A 22,958-nucleotide genomic window follows, 5' to 3' on the forward strand; every position below is an offset into this window, starting at 1 on the left:
AAGAACATGCAGAATGGCTGAACCTTGAGATGAGGAGGCCGTGGAAGGAGGAGAAAGAGGCAATGTTTTAGTCCCGGTGTGCAGCTCGCACCCAGCATCTGCATGCATCTGTGGAGGCCCTCGTGGCTTACCGTGCGCAATGGGAAAAGGTGCATTTCCTGTTTACATTTTAGCGTTTTTCGAGCTAATTTTGAACCGTGCCCCGTCCAAGAACAGTACAACTTTTGCATCAACTGCGAGGCACGTTTTACAACTTGCTTTCATTGCACGTTTCGGTGTGCCGGTTCCTCGTGCACCGGGTGGATCATTCATAAGTTAGGTGTTTGGTGTTTTTTTTCTGAGAGAGAGAGAGAGAGAGAGAGAGAGAGAGAGAGGGAATGAGTGAAAGATGAAAAAGAAAAAGAAACCTATTTCTTATAGGTTAAAAATCGCTATTAAAAACACCACTCTCAGTAGCATCGCCTGTATGAACTGTCAAAATAAAGAATTAAGTCGCCGCTACTACCGCTTCCCATTCGTTCGAGTTTTTGTTTGAACGAATCTCAAAAAAAAACGCTAAAAATTGTCAACTATAAAGCACACGCACATTAATCTGCAAATACCAATAGACAACCAAACCTCTGTAAGCGTAGGTGGGATGTAAACAAACCAACAGTGACAGTACGGACATTTTCTTTCGCCCCTGTTCGTATTGGGGATTTTTCTGTTGTCTTTCCTCGTTTCATTTTTCTGTTTTACTTGCTCATTTTAACGATTAGTAGCAAAAACCGGTAGCAGTGGGCAAGAATTTGAAGCATGCTGCTTTGTGCTGCGTTTTGTGCGACCGAAAATCAATAACGTTGTTTACATTCCATTCATTCTGTTGCCAGCTGTCAAAATTGTGCTCGAAATAATAGTGGGTTTTTAGTACCCTGCTGACGATTTTAGTAGCTTGCTACTTCTCCCTCCTTCCCTCCCTCCCTCCCTCTCTCTCTCTCTTTCTCGCTCTCCCTCCCTTTCGCATTCGTGTCAAAGTTTTGACAAGTCATAATGCGGTAGTTTGTTTGATCCGTTGTCGCGCTGATTTATGAAGCCCGAAATAATTTAAAAATCTCCACACACTGCTGTCGTACGCCATACACGGTACGTGATAACCCGTGTTTTCAATTTGCTCGCCTACCACGTGCTTCATTTCCCGCGCCCTCTCGCTTTTTCATACACAGTCCGGGTGAGTGGTTTCACTGTAATAAAGTTCTAATTCCCAAAGACACTGCCCCGTTCGATTCTTGCGCTTGATTGCGTGTTCGAAAATCGACCAACGCACTGTTCCCATCCTGGTGCGTCTCGGTGCGCTTTTTTCGGTGGGTTTATTCAGGCGGCTTGGCGCCCGGAATATTTTAATGTCCCAGCCGTGCTTCGAGCAGCGAGTTTTAAATGTTGGACCAGCTTTTCCCAATCGGGGGGTGGGAGCGGGGTTGGTAGGAAGGATGGGAAAGGTGAGGGAGGGGGATTGTCGTTAAAATTGTTTAAATTATTTGTCGCTGCGCCACGTTCTGGAGTCTGTCACAATCGATGGGTTGGGAAGTACCAAGAATCGGTTGGTACCCCCCAATGTCCAATCATATTTTTATGCATTTTCCGGATTGTGGTGAAGTGCGTCGATTGTTGCTTTTTTTCGTCGTTGAGTGGGAGAGCTGTTAAGCAATAATAATTTTACATTTAGTACCGCTTTAGAGCGCAACAGTTTCCTGGAGTGGTACCGAATTTGACGATTTTCCACCACATGGTTATGGTGAAATTACTTCACCAGCAATATAATACCCACCGTTGTGTGGCAGCTCTGTGTTTGCTAGTTGGTTTTTACGTTTCCTCGGTGTTTTTTTTTTCTAGGGCTATACCATTTTCTTCCAATTTTCCAGCTCAAACAATCCGTCCATTTACACACTAGTCCGGCGCAGGGGACTGTTCTTCTTGTCCGTCACAACCAGGCCCGTCTTCAGCACTTTACCAGATCCTCAAGACCTCGCATCATTCACTCTCCACCATCCAACATGGCCTGATTGTATCGGACGTATTATTCTTTGTGCGATTGCTCTGCATTCACACAGAGCGAAAGGCTTAGTCAGGGCCGTAAAACTCCCGGCAGCGGGTACTTGCTTCATTAGATACGGCGCATGAGCGCATGATAAGTTGCGGTGAGTCAACTTACACTATCGAGCCCGAACCTTCCGGGTGCGGGTGCAGTTCCAAGCGCTCCGCTAAGGCTGGGGCGGCGCACGGGGATGAAGTGATGTAGTTTTTGAGTGCACATCCGTGGTCTTTAAGAAATTACCAACGTGCGAAGCATAAGCGGCTTAACAATGTCAGGGCTGTCAATCTGAAGGGAGCGACATATTTTAAAGCATGGATTTATTCGAGTTTATTATTGTTGAGGTTATGACAAACTGCACTCAGCTCAGAGGCAGAGGTTGGGAACAGGGAAGTGTAGTGGGTCCGAAATATTTTAGACAGTGAACAGGAAAATGTCACCAACACGAGCTAGAAGAAGCAGTTCTAATGCAAAGCCATCAAAAAATCCAGAATTTAAGGAAGACCTGCAACAAAAATCTGACACGCAAGAAATCTAGACAAATCTATTTGCGCGTTATACAGAGAATACCTCCATCGCTGATAGTGCGGTATATTTCCCTAGCTTCCGAGAGCGTCTCTCTCTCAAACGAGACTCCAATCCCGTAAGCCACGTGTCCCATTCGGACATCTTTCGCCCGGAAACGCTTCGTCATCTTGATTTCTTCCGACGTTTCCCGTCCGCAAGGTTTTATAAGGGCCACCATTATCTGCCCATCGATTGAGTGGCGGATCGAATGCATGCCGATTGTGCGAATGCAACGCACGCATCGCCCATTTCCCTTCATTGAAGCGTAACAGAAAGGAAGCGCCCGTCGAGCGATGCTGTCGACGGGCAATACACACGGCACATCCGGAAACTGTGTTGCAGAGAAAGGCAACAGCATGCATGCGAGCGCGCGCGAGTGTGTGTGTGAGTGTGGGTATCAATTAAATTACTACACGTCGTCCCTGTTTGCAGCATGTTTACGGATTGGCCGAATACCGTTTAATAGTGCTCGGTTACGACAATCAAAACATATTCACGCACCGATAAGCGCTTCCCATCCCTTGTGCACCGCATCGGTTTTCGTTTGCGTGGGCTTTGCGTGTGGGTGCGGATTACGGATGCAACAAAACCCGGCCCGGGCAGTGTACATGCCGAGTAATTGCGCATAAAGTGGTGTGCTTATCAATAACGATTGCATGCTCCGGGGAGCGGGGTTGCCGGCACGTCCACAGGAAACGGTGTGTCACAGGGTGAAGAAAGTTCTGTCGTCCTTCGTCAATGGTGCCGTTGATAGGGACAGAGTTTTTATTGTGCACGGTTTTGCATTTATGTAGGTCATATTGTACCAATTTCTTACTAAATTATGTGTTCATTATATTATAAATGGAATATAAATAAATGGCATAGAGGTATGAAGAATTATTGGTGACGTTTCGAGAGTTTCAAACGAAGAAATTAGTTTCCTCTGGGTGTTTTTGTTCAAATTCATAATAACAAGAATATGCCTCATGAAGTCATTGCACGATAACAAAGATTGAACCGAACTTATGAGTCATTGCAGTAGTAAAAATTCCCCTTGAACACAATGGACGGGGTGGAGTGCGAAGTGAGAGTGTCGACGGACGCTTCAGGGCCTTGCGGATGACATTGAGATATTCGGAATCTCAACAGTATACTCATTAACCCCGAGCCCGAATGGATTCGATTTAGGGCCAATGCGACGAAAACAGTGTTCCTGCTTGCCGGAGGCGCTTGACGTAATGCAGCCTGGATCTCGAGGCGGAAGAGAAGGTGTGCTTTCTTGGTACGATCGTCGTCTCCAGACAACTACGATAAGCAACGAAATTCAAGGGTGATCAGGATATCTACAAGTTGCTTATAATAGTTCCTTCTCAATGTCATACCATCGTTGGTAATCGGGGAATGAGTGGCGAAAGGCTTGAGGAGGTTTTAGTCGCTAAGAATCAGGCAGTACCCAATGGATGGTCCCATGGGTGTCTCTATGAAGATCTTCTCCTCGAAAAAAAACCTCAGCTGTAGCTGAGTAACCGACTAGGGCTTCTTGTTGGGCTACAACTAGGGCGCTAGGGACACTTCTTTAAGGTACACCGGTGCTAGTTCTGGCTGTGGTTGCTTCAGAATAGCAAAAGGATGACTGACGCAACGATAGTCTTGTTTTCTCAAAATCGTCAATTCAGTTTTACAAAAATAAAACTGACTATTGACACCATAACCTCACTTTTCTGTACTTAAAAAAGAAGTAATCTTAGGCCTTAGGAAGTAGATCGAAACTTAACGATCAAAATGTAACGCTTCGTAACGCTTCTTTGACTGTTTCGTTTTGTTTTGCTGTGCTTGCAGGGTTTGACCGAAACTTTGACCAAAATGTGCAGTAATATGGTTAATTATATTCAAAAAATAATTGCTTTGCACCACAACGAAAGCAAGGCGTTATATACTGTCAAACTGTGGCCCCGGGCCTAGTGAGCTTAGCATTGTTCCTCAGTGAATTAATATTAATATCTTTTACTTCGGCCTAGATTGGTTGTTAATTTATTTTTCTTGTTTCACTCATATTTTCTTCATTTCCAACTAAAGAGAAATGATATTTTTTCCTCAATATTTCAAGAAGGACGACCTGACCGTATTGCAAAAGGGAAAATGATTTATCCTGCATACAAAGCGTTCCGAGCGTGCTGAAAACAGTCGAACGTTTTTCTATGAAATTCCATTTTTTCCGCCCATTGCCCGGTACGAACGTTCCAGCTAATGACAGTTTCCTGCTGTCAAGTTCCAGCAACCATCTTCCCATCACCTGCTCAACGAGGGTGGTAACAATCAACCACGCAAAAAAAAAGAAAAAGAGTTGGAAGCATATTGGGAGCGGTACGGAAAGTTCGGAACTGCAGCCCTGTCAAACGCCGGGATAGAAAAAGTAAAATGACAACCAACCCGAAACCCGGGCCGAACGGGACCTCAGTGTTTTCGCCATCGAACCGTAAAGATGACAACAACATAAACTGCCGTACCGTTGTAACCGCGACTGTTGTAAGTCAACCTTCTCCTTGCGCTTTCTTTTCCGCCCTTTTCAATCGTTGCGTTGCGCTTCACCTTCACGAGCATATTCGATGGGAATAATTTATGAGCAAGGGGTTTACTGGGCCAGGTTACGTACGGAATGATAAATCAGATGCGCTTGCCTCTTTCCAATCGAGCGCCGAGATCATTTGCCCGGACTTCATTTTCCTTGGCATCTTTTTTTTCCATTAAGTGGCATTGCAATTTTTGTACTATTCGGTAGGCAGAAAGATGGCCAACCGGTTTTGCTTTTTGGGTTTAGCTGGCAGGGGGCGGAAGGCGAGATTTTTATGCTTATTGCCACATAATTGGTGAGAAACTGTTTCGCCGTTAACGCTCTTGAAGCTGGTCCACAGGGAAAGATCCGTTTTTTTGGCTACAGCATGATGTCCTGTGAGTGTTTGCCCATAATAAAATGCATCCCATAGGTTCTATAAATCGATTATAGCACAGACCAGCCGCCTCCATTGAATATTCATTTTTATAGCACGTTGTGCACACTAAAACAAACCGATGACTGTGTTCTCGTATACATATTTACCTCGATTCGATGCTATTTAATGACTCATGATGAACCACCATCGCCAAACTCCTCTGTTCCGAGTGTTGATAGGGTGCTGTACTCGCACATTTGCTACTAAGTGCAGCATAAATTGAAAATTAATTCAATTATCACCTTCTCAGCGGTGGCGTCCGTTGACACCGCCATGTGCCCTGGGATGGAGTGGCCGACATGTGCCGGGGCTATTAATATTAATTTGCTGCCGTACTACTCATCCGAACGAACGGAAAAAAAGCGGTGTGTGAGAGTTTTGGGAATGAAAAGCTGAGAGAACGAAACCCCTTACTGGAATCCTCCCCCTAGCGCGGCACCATTTCACAGGACATCAATGTCCGCTTTACACGTCGTGTCCTTCATTTTCTTCTCGTTTTATGTCGAGGGGTCCTAATGAAATGAAGAATAAGGTGAATGATGAGTAGCCTTGCTGCTGCTAAATGCTGCCAGACGGTTCGGAATAGAAGGGGGAAAGAATACGGGCAGGCAGGCAGACCCACTTGCCAAGAATGCGCGCACTTTTCCAACCACCAAGCAGGAGAGAAGTGGGAGAACGAAAAAAAGCAGGTGTATCGTAATTACATTTTCCTTCCTGCCGCTTTCCACTTTCTGGAGGGAAACGGTGAAGCACTGGCAGGCTTGCTGCTGCCGACAGGAACAGACAAGGAAAAGCAAGAAGAGCAAAACAAGGCAGACAGAACAGTCTCCTTAACGCACATCGGCACATCGGCCTGGCTCGACTCTAATTACGTTCGCACAACGTACGCGCACGAAAGGAAGGCAAAAGGGCATCTCAAGGGAAAACCACGATCCAGGGGCAAAAAGAAAAGATAAAAACACACACACACACAGTGTCCGAAAGATAGCCTTCTTTGCATAAAGGATCCTACACATTGGACGAGTGGAGAGTGGGCCGAATGGGTGGCAATGATTAAATCATGCGTGTGCCCAAGCTCAAGGTGCCCGGTGTTTTGTGGCACGGTTCGAAAGTGCTTTTCTTTGAGGGACGGTCCACAAATTACGTAACGCTAAGATCGGGATTCTTTTACCCCCTCCCCTCACCCTTTGTAACAAAACGTACCTTCGAAATACCCTTCCGCACTCCTCCCTTTAAAAATATATAATTTAAATATAATTGTTTGCGATAAAATGTCAAAATCACGAGTAACGAGGGATTTTAAAATTAAAATTTCAAGTTCTCATGAGAGTTTGTGAAATTTTCTCGCTTTCAAACCACTTTTTCGAAGAACCTGGAATGGAGTAAAGGCTGAAACCGCTATTTGGAGATTTTATTTGACAGTTTCGCATCGATTTTAACAGATTGACCGTTCAGTGGCGAAAGCAACGGCGGCAGCGCCTATCTTTACACGTCAAGAGGTTGTACATTTTTGACTGTAAACAAGAGATACGATAGAAAAAAAGATGACCAGTGGAGCAAGGGTCAGAAAATGGATTACTAAAATTAAGCAATATTTTTACTTTGGGGAGTCCCGAATTGGAGACACACAGTGGACCCCCACCCGCCCCTTCGAGCGTTACGTATTTTATGGACGCCCCTTTAGCACGTACTTATCGTTCGCTCGTGATGCAATGAGCGAGAGATTTGGAGTGGAACCTGAGTACGGAAACGGTTTAATGGTGTTGGGGAACCGTAATAAAAGCAAGCTAGAAGTAGAAACGTTTAAGTTGCAACGGTGTGTAGTGCTACGAAGGGAAATGTGTTGTGCTACGAAGGGAATTTTCTTGTGTGCAGGATGCAATAATTTCCTACCTCAGATGAGCTTTAGCCATTAGGACACAACGACGAGGACTAAGCTGATCGATCGATACTCTATCGCAAGCATGTAAAAACTATCAACAAAATTATGGATACAAATATGAATACACCAGACTCCATTGCTAAAGGAAGGCACTCATCTATCTGATCTCCGTCTTTTCTCCGAAGTTTGACTCGCACAAAATGGAGTCGCAAGACTTAGATTTAGACTGATTGATTGATGATGGATTAACAATCCCCAAAATTACCTCCTCCGAATGAATTCTCGGTTTGCCTCCCATTGCCACACCCGGCACCCGGCACCCGGCAGCACAAGGCCAGGGGTTGATGCAGGTGATTACGACCTCAAAGACGCAAACTTCAAATCAACTCTTCCGCACATCAAGGGACCGGGGAAAGGTCGTATGTTTTGTCGCGCAAGGCACACCGCATCCCGCGGGTATTTCATTTAATTCACTTAATAAAGCGTCCCACTCCGTCTCTCTTTCCTCTTTTGTTTATTCTCTGTTCCCTCGTCCTACTACGCCTTCTACTTTGGTTACACTGATGACGTCGTTACACTCATGAATAACCTGCCAGCGCGAATGAGAGAGAGAGAGAGGGAGCGTTTTGCCCTATACCTACTGTTTACTTACTTTACGGCAGTTCCCAAAACTCGTGCCCACCTCTCCGCATCCCGCCACCACCCACCCGGAACGTCTTTTTGCGTCCGTTTAATTCAATTTAAGCCGTCGACCCATCGGGTTGCTTTCCGTGGGCACACGTTGTTTCAAACCGAGCGCTGCGCCAGCAATCCATTTCGCCAAATTTGATCCGTTTTCACTGCCATTTTGCGAAAACTTTCACCAAATCCCTCACACTCTGCGATAATCCCGTGCATTGCGAGGAGGGCAGGGGAGAGGGGGGGGGGGGGTCTGCTGGCCGTTGACAGATAGAGAACCCCTTTTTTTCGCAAACCCAGCAAAATCACTCTTCTCCCTGCTTGCCCTTTCCATCCCTTCCTTCTAATCGAAACGTTCCGGGCTTCCTCCCGCCAACCTCCCACTATCCGGCTCGAATACGACGGAAATTGGCTATTGGAAAAATGGCTATTGCCATCCCTTTATCCTTCTTCTGAGCCGTTTTTTTTTTTTGGTTGCCGCTTTTCTCCATCCCCCTTCTTGCTTCGCTTCCACTGCCTGTCAAAGCGAACGAACCAAACTCGTTCATGTACGATGAACGATCATAACGATGGCGACAATCATAACCTGCGGCTTTCGAGAGCATCATCGTTGTCCTTTCTTGGTTTCGCAGTTTTTTTTTTTTGGCACCACGGGAAAGCGTGTATCGTCTTCGATAGGAGACGGGTTTCCGATACCGAAACACGACGATTGCTCTCTGCCCCATCGTCCAGAGGCACGATTTGAAGGACGGGAAAAAAAGGGGCAAGGAAAAACTAAACACCTACCGAGGAACAGCCGAGGGGAAAGTGGTAGGCTTGAGAGGTAAAATCACACGCTCGCCGTATGCAATGATGCATGCCACGGATGCCCGGTATGTGTGTGTGTATACGGTTGACAGAACGATCGCGGGTTGGGTGGGGATAGGAGGGCGGTTTGTAGGTGGAAAATCTGAAGCCGACCGAGAGAGAAAGATTTACGCGAATCGTGCGTGCGTTCGCGCGTGCTGCACGCCTCTCATCCTTCCCCTCCCCCACACTCCACCCCTCTCTCCACCCTGTAAGTTAACATAATACTCTCTAGGGCCTAGGGTGGGGTGGATACAGGGGGATAGGGGAAGAAGCGTTCGGATAGAAAATATGGAAAGTAATAAATTTACAATCTACGTGAGCATATCGGGAGGAATTGCTTTGGAATGGATGAGTGTGTGTGTGTGTGTGTGTGTGTGTGTTTGCTTATGTCGGCACGCTTTCTTTTTCTTGCGCTTCCATCCCCTTATCACAACCCGCCCGCCTTCGTGCCCAGTTTTCTTCCCATCAAATCTGGGGAAGATTTTGGGCCGAGATTTTCTTCCTTCCTGTGCTCTACCGGGCAGCCTTTCGCCCGGAGTTTATTTTCGGGATGCCTTCCATTTATTCCCTTCGCTTCGTTTTTTGAAGATGGATTTGGCGAAATAGATTCATTAGCAAATTGACAGGTTAGATGAGGTGCGGGATTTGTTGTGCGCGACCTTCTTGCTTCTCGCCAGTTGGCCGTAATGACCTGCAGTTTGATGCGGGGGTTGGCAAAAGGGATTTTTTTTCCCAATCGAGTTCGATTGCAATCGTAGCCGAAAAATGTGCCGGCTGCGGGAGGGTTTTTCTCCCTTTTCATTCTGCCTGCATCCCGACCCCTCTCCTCCACCTCGCCCCTCATCGTTCTGAAGGAAAGCAATCGAGCTTAATCGTTTGTAACGCGAGCGATATATCCCGTGTCCCGCCGGGCCCAACTGTTCGCATTCCTGCGCGAGAAACCAATTGAACCTTTAGGTCAGGTAATCTTCCTCACCCGGGACAACAAAACATGGTGTCAAACGCTGTGTCTAGGGTGGTGATGCGCGGGCTCGTTTGACAGGCCGGCTCGATTGCATTAACGGTTGCGTTGCTAATGGAGCAGGGAGAAAACTAGATGACGAGTGGGTAGTTTTTCTATTTTATTTATTGCCCGGTTTTGTCCCAATAACGGGCGCCGCGTTTTGCACGGTTATTGCCATCGACGCAGAGATTAGAATTTTCGATTAGATAATTCTTGAAATTCAATCATACGGTAAATAGCCTCGTGGAGATAAATAAAAACAATCTTGGAATTTGCTGTTTGGATCTGCACTTTTTCCTCGTTCCACTCAGTGGTTGATTTAGCCTATCTGGGGCCCTCTATCACACAGAATCTAAGTTCGGTAAGAATCCAATTTTTGCTACCTATGTGAGGCTATATTAATCGGATTTTTAACCAACTTTCTCTACACTTAATTGTTTATTGATCGCCAAACATTGATCTAAATGAGCCAAAAAATGCGGTGGAATTCAGACGAAGGTATTGGTATAAGTTGTTCTACCAAGGACGCATCCAACGGTGCTCTATAACAACGCTCGCTCTGATCAGACCAAAACTGAGCGAGTTATCGCTGATTTTCCATGGGCCAAGGCGGTCCTAAAATTTCCCGGAAAATTCCACCAGCACCATTGCGGGTTCCGGTAAGATATTTCAAACACCGTTCCCCCAAAGTCCCCAAAGCCGCATCCAACGTGGTATGCAGCATGCCCCGATCGGACTTTAAAAGAGCGAGTTATTGCGGATTTTCCACATAAAACCCCCTTTCTCGTGCAATTACTGTGCGGGTTGTAGATGAAGAGGGGTGGAATGTCCCACAAAATGATGTGCGACTCAAAGGCGCATCCAACGATACGCGGAACGCTCCAATCGGATCCATACTGAGCGAGTTATCGCCGATTTTCCACGGGCTAATGTGGTCCCACAAAATTCTGCCAGCAGTAGTGTCGTGGAAAATCGGTGATAACTTGCTCTTTTTTGATCCGATCGGGGAGCGTGCAGCATACCACGTTGGATGCGGCTTGGAGCCACGCATCTTCGATGGAAAATATTTGATAGAATGATGCAAAATATCGTCGTAGGACCTAAGTATCAGTATTGATCAGTAGGATCGCCAAACTGAAGATAAGCGAAAAATTATTTTTAAGTTCGTAATGACCATAGTGGCAGGTAGTTTTCCATAAGGATATCCTGGACCATAAGAGTTGTGGCTTATTACATTTTATCTATGTTTTAGTATTATGCTTCATCCTTGTATCTTCTGTTTTGCCATACATCTGCAACGTAATATTTGACTTCAAGTTCAATTTTAGTGATAATTAATAATTTTTCAACCTTTTCTCACTCTCTTCAACGCTCGTAACGCACACCAATTCCAGATCGAATCACAGCGGAAATGAAAATTGTGTTTCTATTCAGTGTTTTAACTAATTTTTTCCTGTCTTTGCTTTTTCACCAAGAACGATTAGTTTTATTTATTTTCTTTGTTCGGTTTCCCCCGTGCAGACTACTTACAGGCGGGAGTATAATTAAAAACCCCACTTCCGGACGAACCGAAAAGAAACGAACACAAGGACACGTCCGCCCCAAGGACAACCTCCCGGTTTCTTTACTCGGTTGTGTTTTTTTTTTTCCTCTCTGTCGGTGGGTTCTGCCATCAACCGATAAGCTCCACCGGTCGAGGTCACGAATCTATTGGAGCGTCTGTGTACTCCTGTTTGCTGGCAAAAAAACAAAAGCAAAAACGTAAAAATAACACACACCATCTCCGAACTTCCACCAGCCACTGGCAGGACCGTAAGAAAACAGTGACTTTGCGCGACTTTTCGCTACTTACCGGAATGCCAAACCCCGGACCGTGCTGATGACGATGATGGCGGGTGATGATGCTCATTTGATTCCTGTTTAATTGGTTTTCATGGCATCCTATACCGAGGAAAATCATCCCCTCCCCTTCCCCCCTCCCCCCCAACACACACACACACACTAGTTACACGGTCTGGATGCTCAAACACTCGCTCAATTAAGTCCTCCGGCTGTCACGGGAATCACGTACCGTTTCTTTGCTTTATTAATTACTTGCCCACTCGGTCCGGAGACCCAGCCCCCATTTGGTGGGTATTTATTTTGCTAGCTGTTGTCGGTGGGGTTGTTTTTGGACCATCCGCCCGGCCGGAGAAGAAGGTTTTCGCGCGTCACCTCCAGATGTTTTGCTGGGTGGCGCTTTTCTTTTCCGCTTGTGTTGTCAGCCGCGCTAATAGCCGTATCACGGGTCGACCGTACCGTCGAAGGTGATAGGATCAGATTGATCGGTTCGATTGTTTGAAGAGGAGTAGCAACAAACAGAAGCATTTTTTTATACTAATTGATTGAACGGTTGAAATGGGTAATTTGTGCTGTGCTGCGTAGAGTGGGCTCCGTGGTGTAGGCGATAGCGACGCTGGCCTTCAAACGGGCAGGACCGGAGTTCAAATCCCATCCGGACCGCCCTCCTCCAACAACAGAGTATTGTCAAGTTTAGTAAGCGATTCGATGGCCGGCGTGTGACCAAGCAGGTCGTTAAGCCAGGTAGAAGAAGAAGATGTTGAGCTTGTTAATGGCCGATAATATTTGTATCGGTTAATGTAAACTCGGCACATTAGAATTGCAAGCTTATTTCGCCATTTTATGGTTATATGGTCCCTCAAGTGTCAACCATCAGCTTCACAGATGGTCTCTCTCTAGTGCAAGATTGAATAGGAGACAGACAGCATGTTAAAGATCCTTTCGATGACTCCTCCTGTTGTATCCTTCCGTCTTTGGGCATCGTCAGGGAGATCTGAATATTTGGTTCATGGATAGTCCTTAAGGAAAGCTAACGATCATAATCATATACTATTGAGTTTACTTCTTTCTTCTGCTTCTCAATATCCCGAAAAAACATCCCGTTTGTATGAAGGTAATCTGCAACAAGAGTCCTGGAAGATGTCAGATACTTCCCCGAAAATTGCCGCATTTTCAAGCTTAGATTTCGATCTTTTTATAAAGAGGTTTCATACCTTGAGTAGTCCCTAGTGGAAGCTGTATAGAATTTGACGAAACAAACGCACAACTCACAATTCCTTCCTTCCTAAGCTTATCGCGAGTAGAGATTTACTGTCGCTCACTGATACTACCAACCACCGTCCTCCAAGAACATCCGCAAGGTGCCTATCGATAGTCGCGTACAGCAGGGCGTCTGGGGTAAAAATAGTTTCCCCCAAAACCGACTGTCAAACTGATGGACCGTGGACGTCCCACGGTACGCACGGCCACAAACGTTATCAATCCGAAGGTTTCGAACTGATTCGTCGCCTATTTTCACCGGGTGAAAGCCACAGGAAGATGCACAGACGCGATGCTACCTTATCGGGAGTTTTCGGAGGACTTTGTCGCGTTACGTTACCTTCCCATCCTGCCACACCAGGTAGGGAGAGGGAGCGAATGTTTGGGGTTTGGCGGGATCCCTCGGCAAGGTAATTTATGTGCTTATCGTTATCTTTATTGCCTTGTCGAAGTTTTCTTTTTTCCCCCCCTGTTTTGGCTATTTAGGCTGTGGAAGAGGAAATATATCGAGTCCGATGTCCCGTACGGTGGACATTCATGTGTGTGTTTTGGGCGCCTCGATGCCTTTTGGATAATCATAATTCATGCTCAGGCATTTGACTCGTCGTTTCTTTTACACCCAAAAGCTAGGGTAGGTTGGTTGTGTGTTTTGTGGGGAAATTTTTATTATTGCACTGCGTCCGATTTCGTTGCGATACATCGTTCGTTGATCGGTTTGTTTGATTTTTTTTTCCCTCTCCAAAAACTCTCTTCTCTAGTGTCCGATTTTCACGGTAGGGAGGGAATCCGGAAAGGACGGTAGGGAGAAAAACACACACACACACACACACACACACGCGCGCGTATTGCTGTCCGGTGTGTTACCAATTTTATCGTGCCATGCCGCTGTCCAGCCATGTTTCTGTGCACTGATTTTTCGGGGAAGTCTCTGACATCTTCCAGGACTCTTGTTGCAGATTAAAGGGAAGAGGAAAATGGAAAATTATCGATGGAACCTACCTTCATACGGGATGTTTTTCGTACGTATTCTGCAACACACACGCACACACAGTCATCCAATCTTTCTCAATTGATCAACTTTGGTGTTTTGCTTGTGTAGCTTCGGTAGCTTTACTCCCCATCGAGGACAGTTCCCGCTCAAATGGCTAAGATAAATCGATTTTCGCTTGCGAGACACGAGCATGCTGTATTTGAACGTCCCTTCTTCTCTTTGTATCGCTACCGAGACAAAGAAGACTTATCCTCAATTAGTGTGCTTCCTGAAATGATAAGCAGGTCTCGTTGCTGAGGCGGCGGAGTGATATTGACTTTTGCTGACTGGCGCAGAGGGGGAAAAAACGGAGCAACCCCCGTTAAGAGCGCTAGAAGATGAAGCGTTTATTACCCCACAACCATCAGCATTCGTCGTATCAATGTCAATGCGAATAGCCGAGCAGACTTGCCCCTAACTTCCCTTACACCGTGCGATCACGAATTTGACTGGCGACTCGGTGCATTCGGATGCATAAGTCATGCGTTTGGCCCTAAAACTTCTCGCCCAGGGAGGGCGAGAAGGCAGGCCCTTAATCCCACTCGTCATCCGTAAGAAAATGTGGGAACCGGGTGCGAGACGCACGGGAAACGCCTGGGAGGGGCGTTGTGACGCACGCACTAACCGGCAAGATTTCGTCGGCGTGTCACAATAAATTTCACGCCTAAGTAGTGCGCGCGACGAACCACCATCGCCTCACCTTATGTGCAACCGATCCACAACCGTCGGGATTGGGCTGTGGCGCCGATCGTTCGTGCTGAGGTTCGAGGTTCACGATTCGTGTCACGCACTCGCGGGTCGCCAACGCGATCGAGCGCCAAGCCGGTGCCGATTAATTAGCCAAAGCCGAGCCAGAAAAACACATTACTCGCGAAATAAATAGCGAAGGAAAAAAAAGAAGGTAAAAACACACACAAACACAGGCACACACAAATGATGGCGCCCTGTAAGCATGCCCAGGTTGTGAGCTGTGTCTCGCCCGTATCACACACCTTCACCTTCGAACCGTGCGTGTAAACAGACGTGTGTCTGTGGCCGACTGCAAGTATTTTTTCGGTTGACCGCACACGAAACACGCCGAAAAACAACCTGGCCGGTTTTACCTTACTCTAAATTTTCTTCATTCTTTCACCGCTGATCACGGTGCGCTATTAGGTAGGTAAGATCTGCCACCCCGAACCCGTCTTTTCTTTTCTCTTCCCCTAGAAAAACCTTCCCTTAAAATCAAAGCTAATCGTGTCACGATCGTGCTGATTATCCGCTAGCGTCCACCGGCTTCTTACCACACCGGTAATGGTGCTCATCGGCGGCGGCACCGTGCACACAATACCGGCGATACTTACGCACGAGCACGATAAAACAAAACAAAAAAACAAAAAAAAACTCACTCGCCGCAAAGCGCCCCAAAAATAAAGGTAATTAAACCGACATACCCGCGCTACCGACGCCGGTGTGGCTTTACTGCCACTGCTACTTGGGTTGACTTCTCGAGTTAATTTGCTTGTCACAACTGCTACTCTAGTAGGATGCTGTAGTAGTGCACACGCGAGCGAGAAGAAGATGGTAGTGGATGGTGATTTGTATTTCGCCGTGTGTGTGTAAGGTTTACCTGGGCGCCGGCTCGGTTTCACGACGAATTTTTGACATTTTTTCAATACCACCTTCTCCCTCCCCCTCCTCTCTCTCTCTCCTGCCACCCCTTTCTCGTCTACTACTAACTACAAACTCGATGAAAGCGACACCTTTTTTTGTGTGTGTGTATGTGCTTTCGGTGGAACAGGAACGACGAGCGAAGCGAACCGAAGACCGGTTGACGTTTGGCGCGTCATAACATTTGACCGTCCCCAATTAGCGAGCGTTGATGCGGTAAGCTTCATGTGTGGGGGGGTGCGTTTGAGAGTGACGGAGAAAGGGAGCGAGAATCGTTTGGGTCATTGAAGAAAAATCATGAGCAGCTGTCAAACGTGGGGCAACCGTGCGTCGTGCATCGCGTTTCACCTTTCGCGAGGAAAAAAGCGTAAATAATAAAAATAAAATCAAGCGCCACCCGTGTGGGTCGAGGATAAATTTTGCTTGTGTATGTGTGTGTGTGTGTGTCCCTCTATTGAAATCCAATTTGGATTCGATCGTCAAAATAATAATAGTACAAAAACAAAAATAACGCAATCGGTAGTGAACGTCAAACGAAAACAAAACAGAGGGAGGAAAAAAAATGCAACATGGCCGACACCGACACTACAATTAAAAGTAGATAAGTCACAGCGAGCAATTTTTCAACCTGTTTTCCACCATCTTCCTCAATTTTTCGTCTCTTTCGCTACTGATACTAGTGCGGGCTGGAAGGCAGTGGGTGGAAATGCTCGTGTGCGAGAATTTATCATTTTACATTTATTTGGACAGTTTTATCACTCAGACCGGGCACTTGCTTGTGCGATCGATTTTGGCAATTGGGACACCCCGTGATTCCGGGAGCACAAAAATTTACGAAACACACCGCGCTCATCACCTTTCCCCCCCCCGTTTTTCCGCTTCGAGGCAGCTGAGAATGGTGGTGGTCGATTGCGCGAAGGAAACCGAAAGGAAACCGGTGGCTAGCATAAAAATAGAACGCTTGCAGCAAAAGGCATGGTGTGATGATGCTCGCGTTCTCCCTTTTTGTTCCCTTAACGTGTTCTGCTCCAGTGTTTGTAGGGAGCGCGGAGTACTTCCTCTGCGGATGCATAAATGGCGTGGAATGTTTTAAACACAATCGAGTATCGGCTCGCTTTGTCCGTGGTTTGCAGAAAGGGCAGATGTGGTGCATTTCAATCTCAAAGTACCGGGTGTGTGTGAGTGTGTGTGTGTGTGTGTGCGCTAACCTCATTTTCTTGTTACCGACGGCAGTCGTGTCGTTTCGCCGACTTGTTTGCATTCTGTTTGGCCCATTCCGCCGGGAAGAAAAACCCGGGAAGTAAAATTTTACGATAGTGAGCCGCGCGCCATTTTTGCTTTGGACTGCCCATCCCGCCCTCCATTCCCCTGGGTCAGTTTTGGAGCGGGCATGCTGCACTTTGATTGCACAGGCAGTAGCATTGAAGGGAAATGCATGCGAAATGCGGCACCGCGAAGAATTATTTGACGCTGGCGACGACCGGCGATGGGGCGAACGATTAAAACCCCTAAACCGCGTACAGGCCACGCTCGTACAGCCGAAAGCCCATTTCGCACTTTATAGTACCTTTCGAAAGGTGGGGGGGGGGGGGGGGGGGATGGTTCTTTTTTGTTGGTCTTGGTGGGTGCGTGTGCGATACTTTAGGGTCGATGGGGATAGGTTTATTTGAGTATTTGTTTACTTTTAGCAACAACCGTACCACACGCACACACACACACACCGCAGAACTGGCCTTGTTCGGCGGGCGACGGTAGTAAATGAAGTGTAATAAATTAAGCGGATAAACATGAGTGTGACATTCCGGCCCCATTGTGGTGTCGGAACCCCCCCTCCCCCTCTCCTTCCTAGAGGCACCCCTTGTGCTTTTGGTATGCGGGATTTTCCAGGTTACGATATGTGCAGTTGACTGTTGGGAGAAACCCCCCCCCCCCCCCCCCCCCCCAACGCCACACACGCTTTTGGCGCTTTTGGCACAGTGTCACAGTGATCAAAACAATCATAATCTGGTGTGGATGTTACGGTTGGAGTGGGCAATATGGTTGCGGTTTGTCTTGGTGCACCGAATTGGCCAATAAAATGCATCGGAGTTTTAACGATTCCGGTGTCTGGGTTGGGTTTTTAAGGGCGGCATTAGACATTAATAGGTGGATGAACGTATTTTCACCAGCTGCCGTGATTAGCCTACTTACTGCTTAGTGCTGGCGCATATTTGAGATATTTTTGTGACCGCCTGCTTGTTCAGGAGTTTTTGTTAAAATTTCTTTTTGGAAAGAAAATTTCTCTTTAAAAATTTATTTTTCGTTGTAATTTCTGTATAGAAAAAATAGCTTTTCTTCCCACAACTCCAGCTTGATGGCCGCATTTATCTGTTTGTAGTTTTTCGGTACATAATTCTGGGCAATTTTGCGACCCGCGATTGCGCTAGCACTTAGAATTTATTTCGGATGAAGCTACCGGATTTGTTTTGTTCACAAGCTGCCCAATTACCACAGGTGGATTTAGCCCTGCTGAGGCCCTAAACGGGAAAGGTTTTGAGGCCTTAGGGGGAGCAGTGGCGGATGAAGGTGTTAGGAGGTGCTTCACTCCACTTAGAGGGATGATTCCCTTCCACAGGAGGCTCCCTAGCCCGTGAGACCCCCTGAAGCTCCTCTCTCCGGCGAGAGCCCCCCTCCTGGCTCGATGTGGCCTCCTGATCCGCGAGGCATCCCTCAGCTCGTGGCTCCTTCCGAGGTGGGGGCCTCACGCGGAAGATCTACCACTACCAATGTCACTAGAAAATGGCCCCAAAGATCCTTCTTTGCCTGATATCTCATTAAGTAAATTATAGAGTCGCTCGACGATTCTTTCCTAAGAGTGTAAGCAGCATTAACCAGGCGTCAGCATCTGTTTGACTATCGTTTCTTGTAGTCACTTCCTCGTCCTTATTTTTCCCCTAAACGATTGCTTCAAGATAGATTGTTTAGGCTCTAAACAGGGGCGGCTTGGTGGGGTAGGCGACAGCGGCACCAGTCTTTATACGGCAGGACCTTCCTCCTCGTTGTTTGAGGACTCGAATATCCAACTACCGTGGTATATCGGCAAGTCTAGGAAGCCCTTCCATGGCCGGTGTTACCTTAGAAGGTCGTTATGCCAAGAAGAAGCTTCTAAAATAGACATTTAAAAATTTAATAATAACTTTATGGGTAAGTGTACCGCTCCGTTCTATTCTGTTCTAGTTCCTCTCATTTTTTTTAAATTTATTTTCAATTGAATTACTGTATCCGTTCTACGGAACGGAATAAAAATAATAAAATACTACACCACTTATATCATGACTCCGAGCTAAACACTCATACGACAGAGGTTTTTCAAAATAAAAATAATCTCTGAAAGCAAAATCCTTTGCTTTAAACGAATGCACTAAGCCTACGCAGCTTCATTTCGCTATCCACATTCCTGTTATGCTAATAAAATCAAGCTGAACGTAACGATTGTTCCCGCCAGAGAGAAAGCCTGGTGAAAACTGTCACAATATCGCAAAATTTAACGGCGATGTGCATTTTCTAAAAAGCAATCCAATTAAGCTAGCTGGGCCGGCTGCGTGTGCGTGTATGCTTGCTAGTAAAGGACATCACCAATAAACCTGTCACTAGCGTTGCAGCCGGAGCTTAGCGGGCAACAAGCCGATCCTGTTGCTGGCAAATCTGCGTACACGACAATACACATCCCATCCACCCTTCAATCAATCATCTGCCGGAACACGATCATACATCGGTTGTAACGTGACGTGCAGCATCGCTTTCGGCCATCAACCGAAATATCGGACGTCAGCTCTTCCCTCGTGTGTTAGCGCGCGCGTGTGTGTGTGTGTGTGTGGGAGGCGGGGGAAGCATTTTTTTGTTACGTACGCCCGTTGTTGAATGGTGATTACTTGCTGGCGTCAGCAATTTCCCACAGAAACGAAACCCCCTTAACGGATGGCACGCGTGGGAGGTGGGTGAAGCGAAGAAGGCAAAAGAGCTCAATGAAAAAAGAGGGTGGAGTAGGGAGGGGGGGGGGGTGAGGGAGGAGGTGGTTAGAGAAAAAGAAAACCCCAAAACAAACGCAATGCCAAATAAAGAAAAATGTCTCGGAAAATGCTAAAACAATTATCGACATTCGGTGCGTTTGCTAATTTTTTTGCGCCCATGTTTTATTTTACGTTACAAAACGGGTGGAACAAAGCAGAGTTTTCGGTACATCCTGTACATTTTGCATCGGGTTGATACGATCGATGGCAAGAAAGAAAGAAAACAAACCCTCTTTTCCCGTTCGTTAAGGGCATTTGTCAGTCATCGGAACCGGTTAGCGACGGATTTGGACGATTTGCAAAAACGTTCCGGTGGCTTACAACGGGTTGTCCGAGTATCACCACCGGCGCACGGGGACCGGTAAAAGCGTGTTGCGTGCAAATCCGACACCGAGTCGAAGGATTTTGCTGCGCTGCCCGGCTTTCGGGCCTTAAAACCAAACACTATATGAGCACAGAAACACACTGGGCGAATATGGGTTAGATTGATGGTTAAAAGTTAATAAATTCAATGGTTTGCATGTTGGGTAATCTTTTCACGTTACTTGGAGGCATTATGGAAACATTTCATTTTCACAATAATTATTTTTTAATTCAATATTTTTAACAAAAATGTTTGCTTATAAGCTAAAAATTGAGCTTAAAAGTAATAAGAGGAAAATCGGCGATTACTCACATTATTTTTGGTTCAATCGGGGCGTGCATCACGGTCCCTTCATCCCAGTTTTTCTCCAGGTTTTTGTCTCATTTCGATCAATGTTTGGTGAGCAATAAACTAGTAAGCGTAGAGAATGTTAGTTAAAAATCTGATTAACATGGCTTCGCATGGGTAGTAAAAATCGAACACTTACCGAACTTAGATTCAGTATGATAGAGGGCCTTAATTTCCATTTCATTCGGCAGGCTAAATCCTCCACACGCGCCTCTGTATGAGGACTGGGACGATTTTTTTTTCTTTTTGACGCCCCACAGCCTCATTTGCTGTTACAGGTGTTTTGAGTGGAGAAGATGTCCTCAGAGAGGTTGACCTGGTAGAGACGTGGTAAAAAAGGACTCGTATAAATATACTACTACTGTGAAGATTTTATGACACTCATTAGAAATAAATTTGGCACAATTTTTTACAAAAAAAAAACCTGACCATCTCATCACCGTGACCCACTGTTCGTAATAGGTGATGCATTTATAATCCGTATAACTTTGTGAAGCTATGCCACACAAAAGGCGCTTCCTGAACTGAGCTGCAAATAGGCAACAAGCTAAAAAAGCAAAGACAAAACAAACGATCCTCAACAACAGCAAAAAAAAAAAATCCTCAAATGTGAGGTATAGTAACATAGTTAGTGTTGGCACGTACTCGTACTCGAGAGCAGCTTGTCGATGACCAATTTACATCGTCCGAGCTTCGATCAGCCGCAGTAGTGTGCGCCTGCTTTACCCCTAGCGTCCCTGGGGTGGTAAAAATTCATGCACAAAAAGCGAGGAAATTGATTGGGTGATTTCAAATCAATTGAGTGAGTGGGTTGAGCAAGCCGTGTGAGCGGACGATGCGGATCCGGATGGCGATGATGATGATGATGATCGGTGGTGCTGCTGCTAGAACAGCAGCAGGATGACGACAGTACAGTGCGCGACCCTAGGCATTGGAGACATGGTGAAGCATTTTCCCAGCGCTTTTCCGGCCGCTTCGACTGATTGCATTAATTAAAACCACATCCGAAACCGGGGTGTCCAGCATTGGATCGAACGTGGCATGTGAAGGTAGTTGAGGTAGTTGATGGGACCGGCACACCTTCTCCTTCATCTCCATCCGTCCCGCGTTGGCTTTGATTTCGAGGCGACGCAAAATCGAATCCGTAATCCGAGCTGGCAGTCCCTCTCACCTTCCTCACCCAGCAAGCTGGTCAACAGGTGCTGAAACATATGAATAAAATAGCGATTTGTGGTGATGTGTCGTCCACCCACCTTTTAGACTGTTCCGTCAACCGGGTCACTGAGATTATAAGGACCTGGGCAGAGTTGGAAGAGGGCAGTAGATTCAGGGGAGATTCGGCTTTGTGTTTGCGGTAGACAACAGTGACACCGACTAGTTGGCCAGCATGCCCCTGTTTTTGGGGGAAATCGACGAGACAGCTAGCCCGCTTTTTATGATGTAATTTAATTTCAATTTACGCTCTCAACCCCTGTTTTGGTGCTGTGTGTGCGTGTGTGATAATTATTCTCCCACAGGAGCGCGCATGGTTGGCGCAAAATTTCACACCAGCAGCAAACCGTCTGCAGGCGTGCGTGAGGAATAAATTATTGCGACAGATTATCGATAGTAGATCACCGATATCAGATTGGAGCTTAGCACTGTTTTGACGTATTGTGAGGATAATCACCGTCTGTTTGAGGTTAAGTGTCACTGACTGTATGCGTGTTTGCGTTTTAACCCTTGGTGATGAAAGGTAATTAAGGACCAAGGACTAATGAAATATTTTATGAACTAATGAAACTAACTAATGAAAATTAGTCTTGATAGTGCAAGCCCATCTTGAGATGGAGAAAAATAAGACAGAAAGTTGAGATGGTTGTATGTAAAATTTTAATCGATCAAGCAATCAATCAATTCGTGTCAGCACAAATTGTGCAAATGCGTACTGTGTGATACTATTCCGACACTAACATTGCTCACCCAAAGCATTTCCCAGTTCCTATTTTAGTCTAGTTTTCTAAAAAAAAAAAAAAAATAACAAACAAACTGACACTTTTTGCAGTGACAGCCAATGCTTTCTGTCTAACATTACCATTTCGAGTTGGAATATTCAATTTTTACGGGCGCTTTTGCTGTGAATCGTTTGCTGAATTTTCGAGTTACGTTTTTTCTTTGGTTCTCTCTCTTTCTCCCGGCGCTAGTGTAAAATCCACAACAAATCCACACCGATATATGTGACCGTTTGCTAGTGCTGATACTACTTTTCGCTGAGCTAGCTGTTTTCCCCCTACCCCTTTCTAGTGTGATTTTTTCTTTGTGCCCTGCCTGCTATCAACTATCAAACTGACGGTTGTAGGAGGACAGCAAAAAAAAAAAAAAAATAAAATAGAAAGAATGATAGGAATTCAGCTAGGGGG

General features: G+C 46.2%; 1 protein-coding gene across 1 annotated transcript in view; it reads right to left on the reverse strand.

The window, feature by feature from the left end:
• Window positions 1-13,721, reverse strand: part of LOC126557510 (facilitated trehalose transporter Tret1) — a 259,197-nt gene extending 245,476 nt beyond the window's left edge. The window contains exon 1 of the mRNA XM_050213309.1: window positions 13,714-13,721. The gene's annotated coding sequence lies outside the window, so the exon portion shown is untranslated. The remainder of the gene's footprint in view (window positions 1-13,713) is intronic.
• Between the last annotated feature and the right edge of the window lie 9,237 nt (window positions 13,722-22,958).

Source organism: Anopheles maculipalpis, chromosome X, assembly GCF_943734695.1.
Source record: "Anopheles maculipalpis chromosome X, idAnoMacuDA_375_x, whole genome shotgun sequence".
Classification (NCBI taxonomy): Eukaryota; Metazoa; Arthropoda; class Insecta; order Diptera; family Culicidae; genus Anopheles; species Anopheles maculipalpis.